Here is a 16,597-nt window from a genome sequence, read left to right on the forward strand (position 1 = left end):
GGTACGCCGGCCGTTGTAGCCGAGCGGTTCTAGGCGCTTCAGTCTGGAACCGCGCGACCGCTACGGTCGCAGGTTTGAATCCTGCCTCGGCCATGAATGTGTGTGATGTTCTTAGGTTAGTTAGATTTAAGTAGTTCTAAGTTCTAGGGGTCTGATGACCTCATGGTAAGTCCTATAGTGCTCAGAGCCATTTGAACCATTTTTTGAAGTAGGTACACTTGCCTGTGGTAAAATGCCCGATTCGGTCGCATAGGTGATTGGTTGTTGGTGGTGACCGGTCGCTACAAAAATTTAACATTTGGACTTTTACTCTAGTTCTTAAAAAAGTTTGACCTGCCTGTGGTAACGTGCGGTGTTCGATCGTATAGGTGATTGATTCTGGCAGTGAACGGCCGCTGCAGAACTTTAGGATTTTTACGAAAATTCTTGAAAAAGATAGACCTGTTTGTTGGTGTCGAGGGTTTGATTTTCCAAGGTGAACGGTCGCTATAATACTCTCACTGTTGAAGGAAATCTAGCGCTTGTGAGACCTGAATGTGCTCCAATGTAGAACTTCAAACTTTTCCGGTTATTGTATTATGGAACTGAGAATAGACGAACCATGCAGCTGAAAATGGTGATCTTGAGTCATTCATTACAAAATTCAGTCAACACTCTGCACACTCGTCGCTGAAAAAGGACTGAAAACCTTTTCTAATAAATTGCAGGTTTTCTGCTACCTCATAAATACACTACTGGTCATTAAAATTGCTACACCACGAAGAAATACAGATGATAAACGGGTATTCATTGGACAAACATATCAAACTAGAACTGACTTGTGATTACATTTTCACGCCATTTGGATGCATAGATCCTGAGAAATCAGAAGCCTGAACAACCACCTCTGGCCGTAATAACGGCCTTGATACGCCTGGGCATTGAGTCAAACACAGCTTGGATGGCGTGTACAGGTACAGCTGACCATGCAGCTTCAACACGATACCACAGTTCATCAAGAGTAGTTACTGGCGTATTGTGAAAAGCAAGTTGCTCGGCCACCATTGACCAGACGTTTTCATTTGGTCAGAGATCTGGAGAATGTGCTGGCCAGGGCAGCAGTCGAACATTTTCTGTATCCAGAAAGGGCCGTGCAGGACCAGCAACATGCGGTCGTGCATTATCCTGCTGAAATGTGGGGTTTCGCAGGGATCGAATGAAGGGTGGAGCCACGCGTCGTAACACATCTGAAATGTAACGTCCACTGTTCAAATGGCCGTCAATGCGAACAAGAGGTGACCGAGACGTGTAACCAATGGCACCCCATACCATCACGCCGGCTGATACGCCAGTATGGCGATGATGATTCACGTTTACAATGTGCGTTCACCGCGATGTCGCCAAACACAGATGCGACCATCATGATGCTGTAACCAGAACCTGAATTCATCCGAAAAAATGATGTTTTGCCATGTTCGTCGTTGAGTACACCATCGCAGGCGCGCCTGTCTGTTATGCAGCGTCAAGGGTAACCCAGCCATGGTCTCCGAGCTGATAGTTCATGCTGCTGCCAACGTCATCGAACTGTTCGTGCAGATGGTTGTTGTCTTGCAGACGTCCCCATCTGTTGACTGAGGGATCGAGACGTGGCTGCACGATCCGTTACAAAAATGGTTCAAATGGCTCTGAGCACTATGGGACTTAACATCTGTGGTCATCAGTCCCCTAGAACTTAGAACTACCTAAACCTAACTAACCTAAGGACAGCACAAACATCCATGCCCCAGGCAGGATTCGAACCTGCAACCGTAGCAGTCGCGCGGTTCCGGACTGAGCGCCTAGAACCACTAGACCACCGCGGCCGGCCCGATCCGTTACAGCCATGCGGATAAGATACCTGTCATCTCGATTGCTAGTGATATGAGGCCGTTGGGATCCAACACGGCGTTCCATATTATCCTCCTGTACCCACCGATTTCGTATTCTACTAATAGTCATTGGATCTTGACCAACGCGAGCAGCAATGCCGCGATATCATAAACCGCAATCGCGATAGGTTGCAATCCGACCGTTATCAAAGTCGGAAGCGTGATGGTACGCATTTCTCCTCCTGACACGAGGCACCACAACAACGTTTCACCAGGCAACGCCCGTCAACAGCTGTTTGTGTATGAGAAATCGGATGGAAACTTTCCTCATGTCACCACGGTGTAGGTGTCGCCACCGGCGCCAACCTTGTGTGAATGCTCTGAAAAGTTAATCATTTGCATATCACAGCATCTTCTTCCTGTCGGTTAAATTTCGCGTCTGTAGCACTTCAACTTCGTGGTGTGGCAATTTTAATGGCCAGTAGTATCGAATGATAATAAGAATCCTTCTACCCATATTATGTCGTGGCAGACAAAAACTTTGTAGCTCCTCTTTTGCACCACCCTGTAATTCTGAAGTGTAAGACACACGTGTTCATATTAGGCACTGGTCAGGGTATTTCGAAGGAAAGCGTGTTGTCTATGTAAAACTCCCACGCTCGATTCTCATACTCCAATCGCTGCAAAAATTCACCTAAAATACTCGAAGATGGGGCACTGTTTTATCAGTGCACTAAAACGTGACTGAGGCGGTCACTCTGTGTCTTATGTCCCGACGCAGTGTGTTATAAAAGTCTATGTAAGGATTCACATTTATAGGACATGGCAGCAACTCGTCATAACGGGTAATGCAGCCGTCATTAAGAGGACATGTTCCAGGCAGATCCCACGCACGCGACCGGGTGGAGACAGGCAGCTGCCCTCCAGAAGATCTCCGCCAGCAGAGGAGGAAGGGCGGCTCGGCACACGGCGCGGCGCTAGGCAGTGTGTGTGCGCGCGGCAGCGGCAGCGGCGCCCTCGTATCTCAGGATCAATGGGAGACGCCGGGCCGTGCCGGGCCTGGCCATGTTTTTATCTCGACTGAGAAAGATGGCGCACCAATTCCGATCCCTTTTCTGCTCTTGTCTCGTTCGGTGAATTTATATCTCGGGCCGCGGCTTAAGCCTCCTTTCACAGGGAACGTCCGCTTCCGCCGTGTCATTATATCTCGTAAAGCAGTAAACAGATTTCTGCAGGGGATCGCCTGCCGAAGGTAACATCGTCGGTTAGAGAGGTCAGGACGTCTTTCCTCTGGCGTTGTTCGAGCTGTCCCTTTAAGCGTAACCTTTTTATGAGCGCAGGAGAATTTTAAAGTGAACTTTACGTGAAACCTTAGGATTCGCAAAAATGTTAGTGCTTTGTTATAAGACACTGTCAAATTGGAAGATATGTGATCTTTTACATTAAAATGTGTGGATAAAAAATCATCGATCAAGACTGTTAAGACTTATTTATTTTGTAACTATTTTCAACTCACTGTCGAGCCATTTTCAGATGAATTTATTTTGATTTGAAAATAGCTCATCAGTGAGTTTGTAACCTCCCCACAAAAATTTACAAGACAATATTATATAGAAATGGAGCCAAGAAGGAATATCGTCCCCACAGAAATATTTAAATAAAAAAAAATATAATAATAAATGGGACCCAAGAATAACCTGCCTGCAATGAAATGTACTGGCAAAGGCAACAAAAATGTGAAATTCGCAATCTGACTCTGGTGTAAGCTTCCGCAAAAATAATGAAAAACAATTCAGTGCTAATGAAATCTCAGTGATAATGATAATTCAATTAAACCGAAATATCGGTCTTTGGCCCTGTGCAAAAATCAGAATTAAATTCTTACCTTATTGTAACTGCTAGTCAAATTTCTGCTCTTATTCTTGCGCACGGCTTGGAGGAACTGCATTGCAAATAATAATATTCGTTTTTTTTGTAATTTAACTGAAACTTTTCTTTAAGGGAAGTGGAACGAAATCGTTAATTCAATTAAATAAATTTTTTTTTGTAAAATTGCTTTTGAAATCAAAATTATTATTGGGGCACTTGTTGGAAATTGTTGGAAATTAATTACAATAAATAAACTTTACATTATCTGATGATTACCTTAATTAACAATATACCTCATTCAGCATCTTGACCAGTGTTGCCGACAGACTACATCACACAACCGCACTGGGCTGCTACTACTGACCGACTGCTCTGCATGACGACTACTACAGAACTGCTCTACATGACGACTACAACTGAACTCGACGAGTACTGCCCAACTGCTTGCAACACTCGCGCGGTCAAGCGCAGACTAACTACGATTATAGGCTCTCTGGTCAAAGATTTTTAACGTGCCTCACCATCGTTGCTATGTTACATACGTGTTTCATAACCCTCCACTGGGGGGGCAAAAATTTGGCAGCGATGGTGAGTCATTTGGACTTGCCATCGCAAGAAATTTTTACAATTTACAGAATATTCAAATTTAGTACATAAATTAAATGTTGTGCACATGCACCGAGTACAAAATATATCAGACAAAGACAGGATGTGAGTACAAAACATAGTAGTAAATCAGAAAACTGTATACACAAATTATTTGACAGATAGCAAAGTGCACAAGCACTGAAAAAATTCTTTAGCATTTTCAGAACAAATAAACAGAATGGCAGAAAAAATTATGTTGACAAGTGACATGAGTGCACATGCACTGCAGTTGAGAACGTACCAGTAAATGATGAAATGTATATACAATGAGTAACAAATGACATAAGTGCATACGCACTGAAGTATTGAATATACAGAATGAATACAAATCATATTGAAAAATGAGAAAAGTGCACAGGCACTGAAGTTCAGAACATATCATTAAAATAAAATTATTAAAAAAATGTATATACAATATAAAAGACAAGACTGCGCATACTGTACTTGAAACAAATCGAAAAAATGTCTTAGGCATTTTTGCAATAAATAAACATAATGGCAAAAAATCATATCGACAAGTGACATAAGTGTACTCGCACTGGAGTTCAGCGAATCAAAAAAATTGTATAACCCATGAACATAAATAATGTTAGCAAAAAAAAAAATTATTTTCACTATGTGACAAGAATTAGGATAGGAAAGGGAAGGATTGCATCATGGTTGTAGCACTTTAGATTGCACACAGCTGTTCTGAAAGTCCATATCTTTCCACAGAAGTACAACACTAAGTGACACAATTTGAAGTTTCTTTCCCATCAGAATTTACCAGTGTAGCCAAGACACTAAACTCTCGTAGTAACATTTCATGTTCTCATTTTGGCAGTACATTAGGTACACCAAACAGTGGGACCATAATAACGTCTTCATCGCCCACGGTGGTGGACAGCATGTCGTGTCAACACCAAGCTCTTACAAGGCACACCAACGTAGAATTAGTGCAAAACCAAAGATAGTGCTCCATGATCACTAGGATAGACAGGACAAATGGACATTGCAGTAATTCAGGGTAGTTAGCTCATGAGGTGAAGGACATTAAGTCACATAATATTGACAATTACAGTCTTCATTAGTAGTGTGCGGCATTCATAGCCCAGTGATTGAACATTTCTGTACCAAGTATGTAGTATTACAGAAAAATGTTCATTAATTGTTTTACATAGAATCAGTAACCTTCTTTTCCTAGTTACAAAGCATTATTAAATAATCGCATTCTTTTCCAGTTACAAAGTATGGCATAGTTAATTAATCATTGGTCATTCCAATAGTAATAATAATTAGCCTTCTCCTAATTACAAAGCATTATTAAACAATCACATTCTTTCCCAATTATAAAGCATAGTTAATCATTTGTCATTTCAATATAGTAAGAATCATATTCTTTTCCAGTTACAAAGTATCAACATTGAAAACAAGAGCTAATTAATGGCATAATTAATAACATAATTCATTGAGTGACATTAATTATTGGCACTCAGTGGCCATCAAGTATTGAATAGTATAAAACATTGTTCCTCATTCAGTATTATTCAGATCATTAAGAAGTAATAACAATTCATTGAGTGACATTCAGATCATTACGAAGTCATTATTAAAAATCAGCTAATTACAGTCATAGCATTAATAATCAGTATTACTCAGAAATCTCTTAAGTCATTATTAAAAATCAGTTAATTACAGTCATAGCATTAATAATCAGTATTACTCAGAAATCTCTTAAGTCATTATTCGGGACTGGCAATACATTTTTTTGTTTTTTTTTTATGTTTTTGTGCTAGCAAAGCATTGCTTTTGGTAATTATAAGAGAAAGCAAGAAGAGAAAAAAGAAGAAAAAAAATTGGTACTGGGTTGTTCCTGTAAATCAAAAATGTGTAGTTGTTCCTGTAAATCAAAAATGTGTAACGTCATTCGTCATGAGTCAGCTGTAGCAAGGTTATGAAACAAGGCAGTATATGTGATCACATTTATAAATGATAGACACAAATGGGTTAAAAAATAAAAATGCAAGTACTAGAACAGGTATAATAAGTAACAGGTTTAGTATGTATCATGAAAAACTTCTCCTGGAAAAAATACAAAATGGATTATTGACCTGAAAGAAGAAACGCATACTATGCTGAAAAGTAGTGAACTTCGAATTAACAAGTAGTGAAATGTGTATAAACATGTGTTCCATAGCTGTCCTTTCCAAAACTTTCCATCATCCTACTATGCAATATAACACCTGCTGTCAGAACAAACTGCAACAAATACTTAAACAACTACGTAGCATAAATACATAACTTCAACATTATCCTCATCTGCAAAGAAAAAACTTCATTATTCATCACTTCATTATTCATAACTCCATCATTATCATCACCTGTAAAGAAAAACTTCATTATCCATATTATCATAACTTCATTATTATCATCACCTGTAAAGAAAAACTTCATTATTCATAATAGCATATTCTTCATCACTATTCATCAGTATTCATTATCATCTGCAAAAATATCACTTCATTACTCATTATACAACTATTCCTTATCTCTAGCATATTTCATCACTAAAAATAAGATGTGTAGTTCTGTCCGACAGCCTGCATCAATCACCTTGTATTCTGAAAAAAAAAATTAGTTAAGACTGCTATTCTACGATGAGTATAGTATATTCTTGTTAATGCTTGTTAATCCTGATCCATTTACTCTTCCTCATAAAGTTATTGCATCTTCTATCGTTTATTCCGTAGGTGAAATTCCCAGTTCTGTTGAATTTATTTCTTACACGCATCATTTCTTTCTGAAATTGATGAACAGAGATTAACGTCTTGCATTTAAATCATATACCCACTAAATAATGACTGGTTTATGGAGACACAATTAACCATACAGCATTACATTACAGACAACGTAATATGTCAAAGACATTGACAGTGTTCAAAGCCAAAATGTACAGAGAATATCACAATGCAGCAGCAAAAAATGTAAAAGTCACGATGTTGAGATGTCATAAGGCCAAAAAAAAAATGTCAAAGTCGACTGGTGTGTGTTATATCTTAACTATTACACAGTGCATATAGACAAAACTGGAATACAATCGTACATAAAAAAAGTGGAAAATGTGCACGGTATGATGTGTAACGACAAGAAAAGCGACCTGCTAACCTTACCTTGCCGGGCACTTGCCAAGAAAAATACGATAATCATCAGTAATTAGTCAGGTGAAATAATTGCATTAGTAAATGACATCATAGTGTACTGAATCATAAAGTGTCTTCATTCAATAAACGGTTTAATGTTTGAGATATGGTGATTGCCTTTCGATTTTCTGGTTCTCAAAGTTTCGACGTGTACAACATTGGGGTGAGGGATGCTGCGAATCCGATATGGACCTGCGTATAGAACTTCAAATTTACTGCACTTACCTTTTAATTTGCTGGATAAATAGTGTGTACGTACTAATATTTTCTGTCCAACGTGAAAGTCGCGGCGTGTACAAACCTGTTTTTGCTGTCTTCTCCGGCGCTCTGCGGCACGTTTGATGTTGTTCAGCGCAATGTCAATTATTTCGTGGTGTCGTAAGCGACGAGATGTAGGAAAATTTACTAATTCTTTAATTTTGTTTGGTGGTTCAACGTTTTTCAGTATAACAGACGGAGATAGCATAGTGGATTCATTTGGAATGGAATTAATTACATCTTGGAATGAGAGAATGTGTGTATCCCAATCAATATGTCTTTTGTGGCAGTATATTCGGCACAGCTTACCAATTTCTTTCATTAATCTTTCACAGGGGTTCGAAGAAGCGTGGTACTTGGATATATAGATCGGAGAAATGTTTCTGGCTCGTAACATGCGTGTCCATATGCTACTACGAAATTGAGATCCATTGTCAGAAATTACTTTCATCACATGCCCTACATGAAATAGAAAATGTTTTACAAATGCTTTCGAAACAGTTTTAGCAGTAGCTTTGCGTAACGGAGTGAAAGTAACAAATTTTGAAGTGAGCTCAACAGCGACAAAGATGTAGCAAAAACCTCTGTTAGTTCTCGGAATCGGACCAAAAATATCTACTGCGGCCATATGTCTTAATTTAACAGGTACAATGGGATATAAAGGAGGAATATGTGAAGTGGTGTCTGATTTAGCTTTCTGGCAAATTTTACAAGACGCTAAAACTCGTCGTATACATTTCTCCATGTTGTTAAAATAACAGTTCTGTCTAAGTATAAGAAAACATTTTCGTGCTCCGTAATGTGCGTAACTTAAATGAGTGTACCAGATTAATTTGTTAACAAGTTCGTCAGGGATGCATAATAACCAATTGTTGCTGTCAGGATGAGAGCGGCGAAACAGAATGTCATTGCGTACAGTGTAATGGTTTCTAATCGTAACATTATTCTTATCTTGCCAAAGGTGTTTAATTTCTTTCCACACATTGTCTTTATTTTGTTCTTGTGCTATGTCCTGTAATGCCGATGAAATAAAATTTTCAAATGCTACTTGCTGAATGTACAAGACACTGAAATTTGTTTTGCAGAAGTTGGTTGCTACGTCTTGCTGATTGTTGCCGAGAGAACGCGATAGTGTGTCTGCTATAACATTTTGCGTACCGGGAATGTGAACTATTGTAAAATTAAATTCCTGTAAATAAAGTTTCCATCTGCTTAATCTGTCGTGCGTGAATTTGGCCGAAAGTAAAAATTGTATCGCTCTGTGGTCTGTGTACACGGTGGTATGTCTGCCATAAAGAAAATGTCTAAATCTCGTAAAAGCCCATACAACACATAATGTTTCCAATTCTATAACGGAATAATTTCATTCAGCAGGTGACAAAATGCGGCTTGCAAATGCGATGTTTTTATTACGTACGCCTAAAGCTGTGTTGGAACTGTCGGTGGCAATGGAAAAATTTCTGGTAAGATCTGGGTGCGATAAAAGTGGTGCATTCAACAAAGCATGTTTCAAATAACATTTTCGTGAATAAGATTCTGTGATTTAAAAGTATTGCTTGCGTAGCTGAAAGATGCAACCTGTACTGTATCTGGTTAAATTCTATCTGACATGTTTTTATTTTCAGGAGGACGCTGTGGAATTTTGACTATTTGAACTATTCTGTTATTTCTTCCTGACGTATTACGCTATGTATGACACCTATTGTCTGGTTCATTCATGATAATATGTTGTTGCTGAAGTTCTTGCTGCTGAAAAGATCGACTGTTATTAAATGTACGCTGAAAATTGTGCTCATTATTTTTACGTTTGTCATGATAGTCATTTCTATACGGCGCATTACTATAGGAATTAAAATACTGTGTTTTCGGTACGTAGTTATTTCTTTGCTGCCGTGCGTTACTATTTGTTGTAGCTGGGACTATACGTGCACGCGGCGAAACATTAAAGCTTGGTTGACCTTGTAGACTGCATTGTTGGTTACGTATGCTAACCGGCTGACTTTCATGCTGTTGTGGTGAAAAACGCCTATTGTTACAAAAATGTGTTTACTGTTACTGATAATTTTACACATACTGATGATTACGATTTTATCTGTCATTATAATTACGGCGGTAGTTGTCATTTCGGGAGTGCCTAATAAAAATTGTCACTTTCGGTAAAAATTTGTCACATCAGGTTTTCATTACATATTCTTAATTTTAAATAGAGCAATAGTTAAAGAGCGGTTTTGATAGATATAAAGGATAGTAGAAGAGAAGGCAGCAGTGCAGAAAACTAAAGATGAAACAGCACTACTACAGCTCGGGGCCCTATGCTCGCTACGGCACATATTCATTAAAGCGTAATGAATCCCCTGAGGTTTATTACGCGCTACAACTAAATTTTAGCTTTTGCATTACAGGCAATGGCAGTAAAAATTCAGAAACAAATTGCTGTATCCATGCTAATTCAAGTTTCTGCATTACACGAAATGTTGGTAAAAATTCAAGAGCAAATTGTCGTAACCAGTTCAAAGCTAGTTTCTGCGTTACAGGTAATAGCGGTGAAAGTACAAAAATAAATTGTCGCATACAGTTCAAAGCGTGTACCTGTACGCTGTCATTATTAAATTCTTTACATTTTCTGACGGATAAAAATTGCTCGTAATCTACGTTCTCGTCATTGAATTTGAAAACACGTTCGGGTTTGTGTGTGAATCTGTTTGTCTGTGTCATTTCGGATTTCACGTTGCGTAGCTTTTCAGATTTTAAGTCGCGTAGCTTTTCGGATTTTAATTCGCGTAGTCTCTGTAAATTGCTCACATTATACGCATTGCGCGAGTCTGACAAATGCTCGCAACGTGGCGGGTTCTGTGACGTATTGGTGACTGAAATAATTGTCAATTCTGTTACTGTAATACTTTCGTCAATTTGGTTGTTGTGTCGTGCAAATTTCTCGTCAACTTCCGTATTCGGAGTGTGTGAAACTTCCACTGACTCTAAATTAAACTCGTCGCGTATCTGTACTGTGTTTTTACCGCATTGTTCAGTGACTGCATTAATCTTGTCTTTATGTGATTCTGTTGTACCTACGCGTGTGCTACTCACTTCTTGTGCTACAGTGCCAACTTCTTTATTACTGTTTTTAGCACAAGCCTCAGTATCCTCACGTAATTGTTCTTTAATGTCTTGGCATTGCACGGTAACAGCTGTATTCTGTTCACTAACTTGTATGTTCTGTTCGTTAAGGTTGTCTAGTTTTTCGCTCGTCAGTTTGAAACTCTCATCAATCGTTTCGCTAAGTTGTTTGAAATGGTTGTCGAAACTTTCATTAAGCTGTTTGTAATGGTTGTCGAAACTTTCATTAATTGTTTCGTGAAGTTGTTTGTTTCGTTCTCTACATTGTTTGTTCAATTCTTCAAGTTGTCTGTTCTGTTCGTTCCTAAACTGTAGCATTATGGCCATAAATTGTTCCAGAGTAACATTACCTACTCCATTATCTGTGCTGTTTGATTGTGTACCTGGAATTGTCGCGCTTTGTGTGACCATTTGGTCATTCTGCAATTTACAAAAAGATCTGTCACTCGAACGTACATTGTCAGTCACTATTTCGGAATTAAATGAATCCGTCGTATTATCGGTACACTGTCCATTCTTATTAGAAACATTTGTCTGTACGTTATTTCAATTTTCCAAATCGGGTATGTTAAGCTGGGCAGCGCTCATTACAATAGAGCGTTCCGCGTCATCAATTGTCGTCAAATTAACATACAAGACAATTGAGTTCGTTTGTTCATCATTAAGGTAAAAGTCATCATTAGTGGTTGGAATGCATTGATTGTTAGTGAACGCAGGATTGTCATCATTACACTGCGTGTCACAATTACTATCGGTTAAGTTGCTTAAGTCGGTAATTTCGTTCACAATACCTCGCGATACACTATTCACAGTCTTTCGTGGCATTTTTACAATAGTCAAAATTTTTCACAAAATAAATAAGCACAATGCAAAAGCAATACACAAATACAACAGAGCAACGAATTGCCGTTGACCTGTAGAAAGAAAGTCACAATTTAATAAAATCGTTGCGCCAAATCCTAATTATATCTAAGCAAATAACAGCAGATATCTGACTGTTGTTCAAAAGATTCTCAACGAAATACGATCCTGGCAGGGTCGCCAAGTGTAACCTCCCCACAAAAATTTACAAGACAATATTATATAGAAATGGAGCCAAGAAGAAATATCGTCCCCACAGAAATATTTAAATAAAAAATATAATAATAAATGGGACCCAAGAATAACCTGCCTGCAATGAAATGTACTGGCAAAGGCAACAAAAATGTGAAATTCGCAATCTGACTCTGGTGTAAGCTTCCGCAAAAATAATGAAAAACAATTCAGTGGTAATGAAATCTCAGTGATAATGATAATTCAATTAAACCGAAATATCGGTCTTTGGCCCTGAGCAAAAATAAAATTTCTGCTCTTATTCTTGCGCACGGCTTGGAGGAACTGCATTGCAAATAATAATATTCGTTTTTTTTGTAATTTAACTGAAACTTTTCTTTAAGGGAAGTGGAACGAAATCGTTAATTCAATTAAATAAATTTCTTTTTTTTTGTAAAATTGCTTTTGAAATCAAAATTATTATTGGGGCACTTGTTGGAAATTGTTGGAAATTAATTACAATAAATAAACTTTACATTATCTGATGATTACCTTAATTAACAATATACCTCATTCAGCATCTTGACCAGTGTTGCCGACAGACTACATCACACAACCGCACTGGGCTGCTACTACTGACTGACTGCTCTGCATGACGACTACTACAGAACTGCTCTAAATGACGACTACAACTGAACTCGACGAGTACTGCCCAACTGCTTGCAACACTCGCGCGGTCAAGCGCAGACTAACTACGATTATAGGCTCTCTGGTCAAAGATTTTTAACGTGCCTCACCATCGCTGCTATGTTACATACGTGTTTCAAGTTGAAATTAGCTATAAAGAAGTTTTAGCAATCTTGATCTAGGATTTTTAAGCACATATTTTAAAGTATCTGCTATCACAGTACAAAACATCAACTATGACCTGTAAAATGATTTGCATTTTTGTTGCATTACTACTGATTCGCTTCCAAGTTATTTGAAGAACACGAACAGTTCTTTCATTGCTAAATAAATCGTGTACATAATGAAAATTAATATGACAGGGAAGGAATTTTAGAGCAGCAGAATGATGTGAATCTGAAACGTGAAAGGTATCCCATTAAAATTCCATACGTAAACTTTAACTAGTGGTTGGAAGCAAACTTCAGATAATAAAAACGGGTGCCCCTTCACCACTTTCTACAAACGTATATGAAGTGATGTACTAACAGAAACGTACATGCTCAAAATAGACTAAATATCATAGAGGTTCGAGGGGGCCACTGTATCTTACACACGCGTTCCCAGTTACCTCTTGCCAATAGAGTGTTTAAGAAAAATACATATTTTTCTAAAAATAATACTATCTCCTGCACTACCAGCAAGATGATAATGTAGTCATAGCAGAACCAGTTTTGCAATTTTATTATTAAAGTTAAATGTGCGTAAAAGCGTATAGCCATTAAATAAAAACTCCTCAAGTACTATTTTTGATAATACCCACAATAGTAAGATCCAAAACCTTGGAAGCGGCCCCACAGAACCACACAACTAGTTAAATGATGTGGTTATTGGAAATGTTTCAAGAGTTAAATATTCACTCCTACCTGCAAAACATGATTTTTATGTGTACAACACTTAGAGGTAGACTCAAAAGTAGAGTAACATAACTCCAACGACTTACATGTACGAGAATTAACTGTTATTAATATAAATGAATGCTGAAGCTGGCTTAAATTTGTGGAAAATAGGTTTTGGAGAGAGAAAGAGATAGTCAAAGAATTTAGCTGAACATATGGATCGCAGGAGCTAGTGTTAGAATCTTGTACAGAAGAGGTTAACTTGCAAAAATACTTGGCAATCATCCAAGAAGAACCGAGAAAATGGAAGATGGATTGATTACTTATTATTTCAGGGAATAAAGTTTCGAGTATTTATCGTGTAATTTACGTGCATCTTTGCGTGCTATCCTTTTCAGAATAAACTTATTTCGATATCTTGAACCGTTTATGAAATATGACGGCTGTTATAACAACATGAGTTCCAATGTGAAGGGACGGATTGGGCATGACACACACGACATACCGCTGAATATAAAAACCAATTACTCCAAAACAAAGACAGTTATCGTTCAGTTGTCAATTCTACATAAAATTTCCGTGTCTTATCTACATTTCATACACAGCAATGTATGAGCTGATACACATCATACGCAAAGTTTTTGCCAGACGTTTTCATTTCTGCAAACTTTAACATTTCCTGCAATGTGTTACTTAATTTGATGCAGTAAATTAACTATGACAAATGATGCAAATAAGTAGTCTTTATTCGAACGAAGATATCAGACTCTAAGATGTGCCAATTTATTTGGCTGAAAAATCACAGTTACCTGGCAGAAAATATATAAGAACTGCACAGTCGTTCAACGTATACAGTTACCATATAAAGGTTTACACCGTCGTTTCATCGGAAATAGTTGTAATATGGAGTTTCGTGGGGGATTAAGGCCGCATTCAACTCTAAAGAATGGTTTGTACAGAAAGCTAAAAGTTGACAACAGTGATGTGAAATTATTCATAAAACGGGGACTTGCATTTGACATGAGTCATTACTTAGAATTAGACTTAATTCTGTGCTTTCTACTTTTCACAAATGAATATATATTCACCTTTACACTGGATATTTTTTTTTTTTTTTTTGCATTTTGTTCGTTGTTGACCATTGTGTTTGGTCGTTACGGACGTCACATGACATCCATTGAAGTTCATTGTCGATCCATTCACTCAGTTTTTTATTACAGAGGTCAACCAGCTCTCTGACACGCTGAGCTACCGTGCCGGCGAAAAAGAAAACTGTGTGATGGACCGAGACTCGAACTCGGGACAATTTTTGTCACTGACTAGTCCCACACGTTGTTAGTTGTTGATTGCCCTTCCTAACTCGCATGTCACAGCGTGTTCTCTGTGCTCAGTCGCGAAATACCACCACAGAAGCAGTGCCCAGATATGAGAAGGCACTGTGGTGCAAAGGACCGACTGTCTTTTTTTTTCTTGTTTCTTCAAGTGTTAGGCAATTTCCTTGTAAGTCCTCTTGTTCATTGCCTCTACTGTCTGAGATTAGTTTCTATTTGGTCTCCCCGCCTCTTTCTCGGTGGCGGAGGCGGCGGGGTTAATGCTCTACACGTCCATAGCATTCGTTATCCCACACGTGGCCTCCCCCGCCCACCCGCTCCCCACGACCCGTGCGAAGTACCGAGTACCTCAGGGGGCTCAGTTTTTGTAGACTGTGTAAGGGTTCGGTGGCCTTGCGCTTCCTTGGTTGGGTTCCAAAATGGCTCTGAGCACTATGGGACTTAACATCTGAGGTCATCACTCCCCTAGACTTAGAACCTATCTAATTCTACAGACATCACACACATCCATGCCCGAGGCAGGATTCGAACCTGCGACCGTAGCGGTCGCGCAGTTCCAGACTGAAGCGCCTAGAACCGCTCGGCCACACCGGCCGGCTCCTTGGTTGTGGCTCGTGAGTGTCACCAGTCTTCTGTAACCATAAGCTCTGTGCTTCCTTCAGCGAAAACCTTGCAAATTGATGGTAGAACGTTGTGTGCCACAGCGAACAGGGATCATGGCTTCGCCAACAATATCGTGTGGTCGGTAAAAACGTTCATAAAGAAGTCCATCAAAGGGAAACTGTACCGTGCGCCAATGAGAAACATAGTTGTTGACGCGGACGAGTTGTTACCAGGCAGCCTATGGGGAATCTGCCACACCTCAGTCGTATAAGGCTTACCCAGACATGTGAGGCAATGTCTGGGTGGACCTTCACATCCCAGACTGCTCATGGGAACCCCATGGCGAATCCTCTACTTAGAAATGCTCCCAACGCAATTTGCTGTACAGTCTGGGAGTACTCAGATCCACTATTCTATAAGACCGAGAAAGGATAGTCATTTTGATAGTTAGACTCTATTTAGTAGTGGGACCCAAGGAGTTATAAATAGCAAGTGTATCTAGGGTTCAAGATGAAGGAGGGGCTATATGAAAACGTCTCACCTTTCTATACTCATTAAGTCTTAGAAGAGCTTTTTGGTACCTTCAAATCTATTGAATGATTGCACAATGCATCCTTGATGGTTAAAACTAAGAGGCCAAACGTTTAAGGAACTCAAAACGCTTGAGTGACAGTGACGTAGGTGTTGAGTTACGTAACTTCCTCACCCCAAGAAAATGTGCGGTGACTTGCCGTGATATTATGGACACAAATGTTTTCGAACTAAGACAAGAATGGGATTGAAGGAATTCTTGATAGATTGAGAAGATCGCCAGTCATTGTGACCTTCAGATTCCCATCTATATCTAAGTACACATGAAAGGTAGTCCCACCTTAGGTTTAGACTTACTTGCATTAACTTATAAGGTGAAACTTCCTGGCAGATTAAAACTGTGTGCCAGACCGAGACTCTAACTCGGGACCTTTGTCTTTCTCGGGCAAGTGCTCTACCGTCTGAGTTACCCAAGCAAGACTCACGCCCCGTCCCCACAGCTTCAATTATGCCAGTATCTGGTTTCATACCTTCCAAACTTCACAGAAGCTCTCCTGTGAACATCGGTCCGGCACACAGTTTCAATCTGCCAGGAAGTTTCGTATGAATGCACACTC

Source organism: Schistocerca cancellata, chromosome 1 (assembly GCF_023864275.1).
Source record: "Schistocerca cancellata isolate TAMUIC-IGC-003103 chromosome 1, iqSchCanc2.1, whole genome shotgun sequence".
Lineage (NCBI taxonomy): Eukaryota > Metazoa > Arthropoda > Insecta > Orthoptera > Acrididae > Schistocerca > Schistocerca cancellata.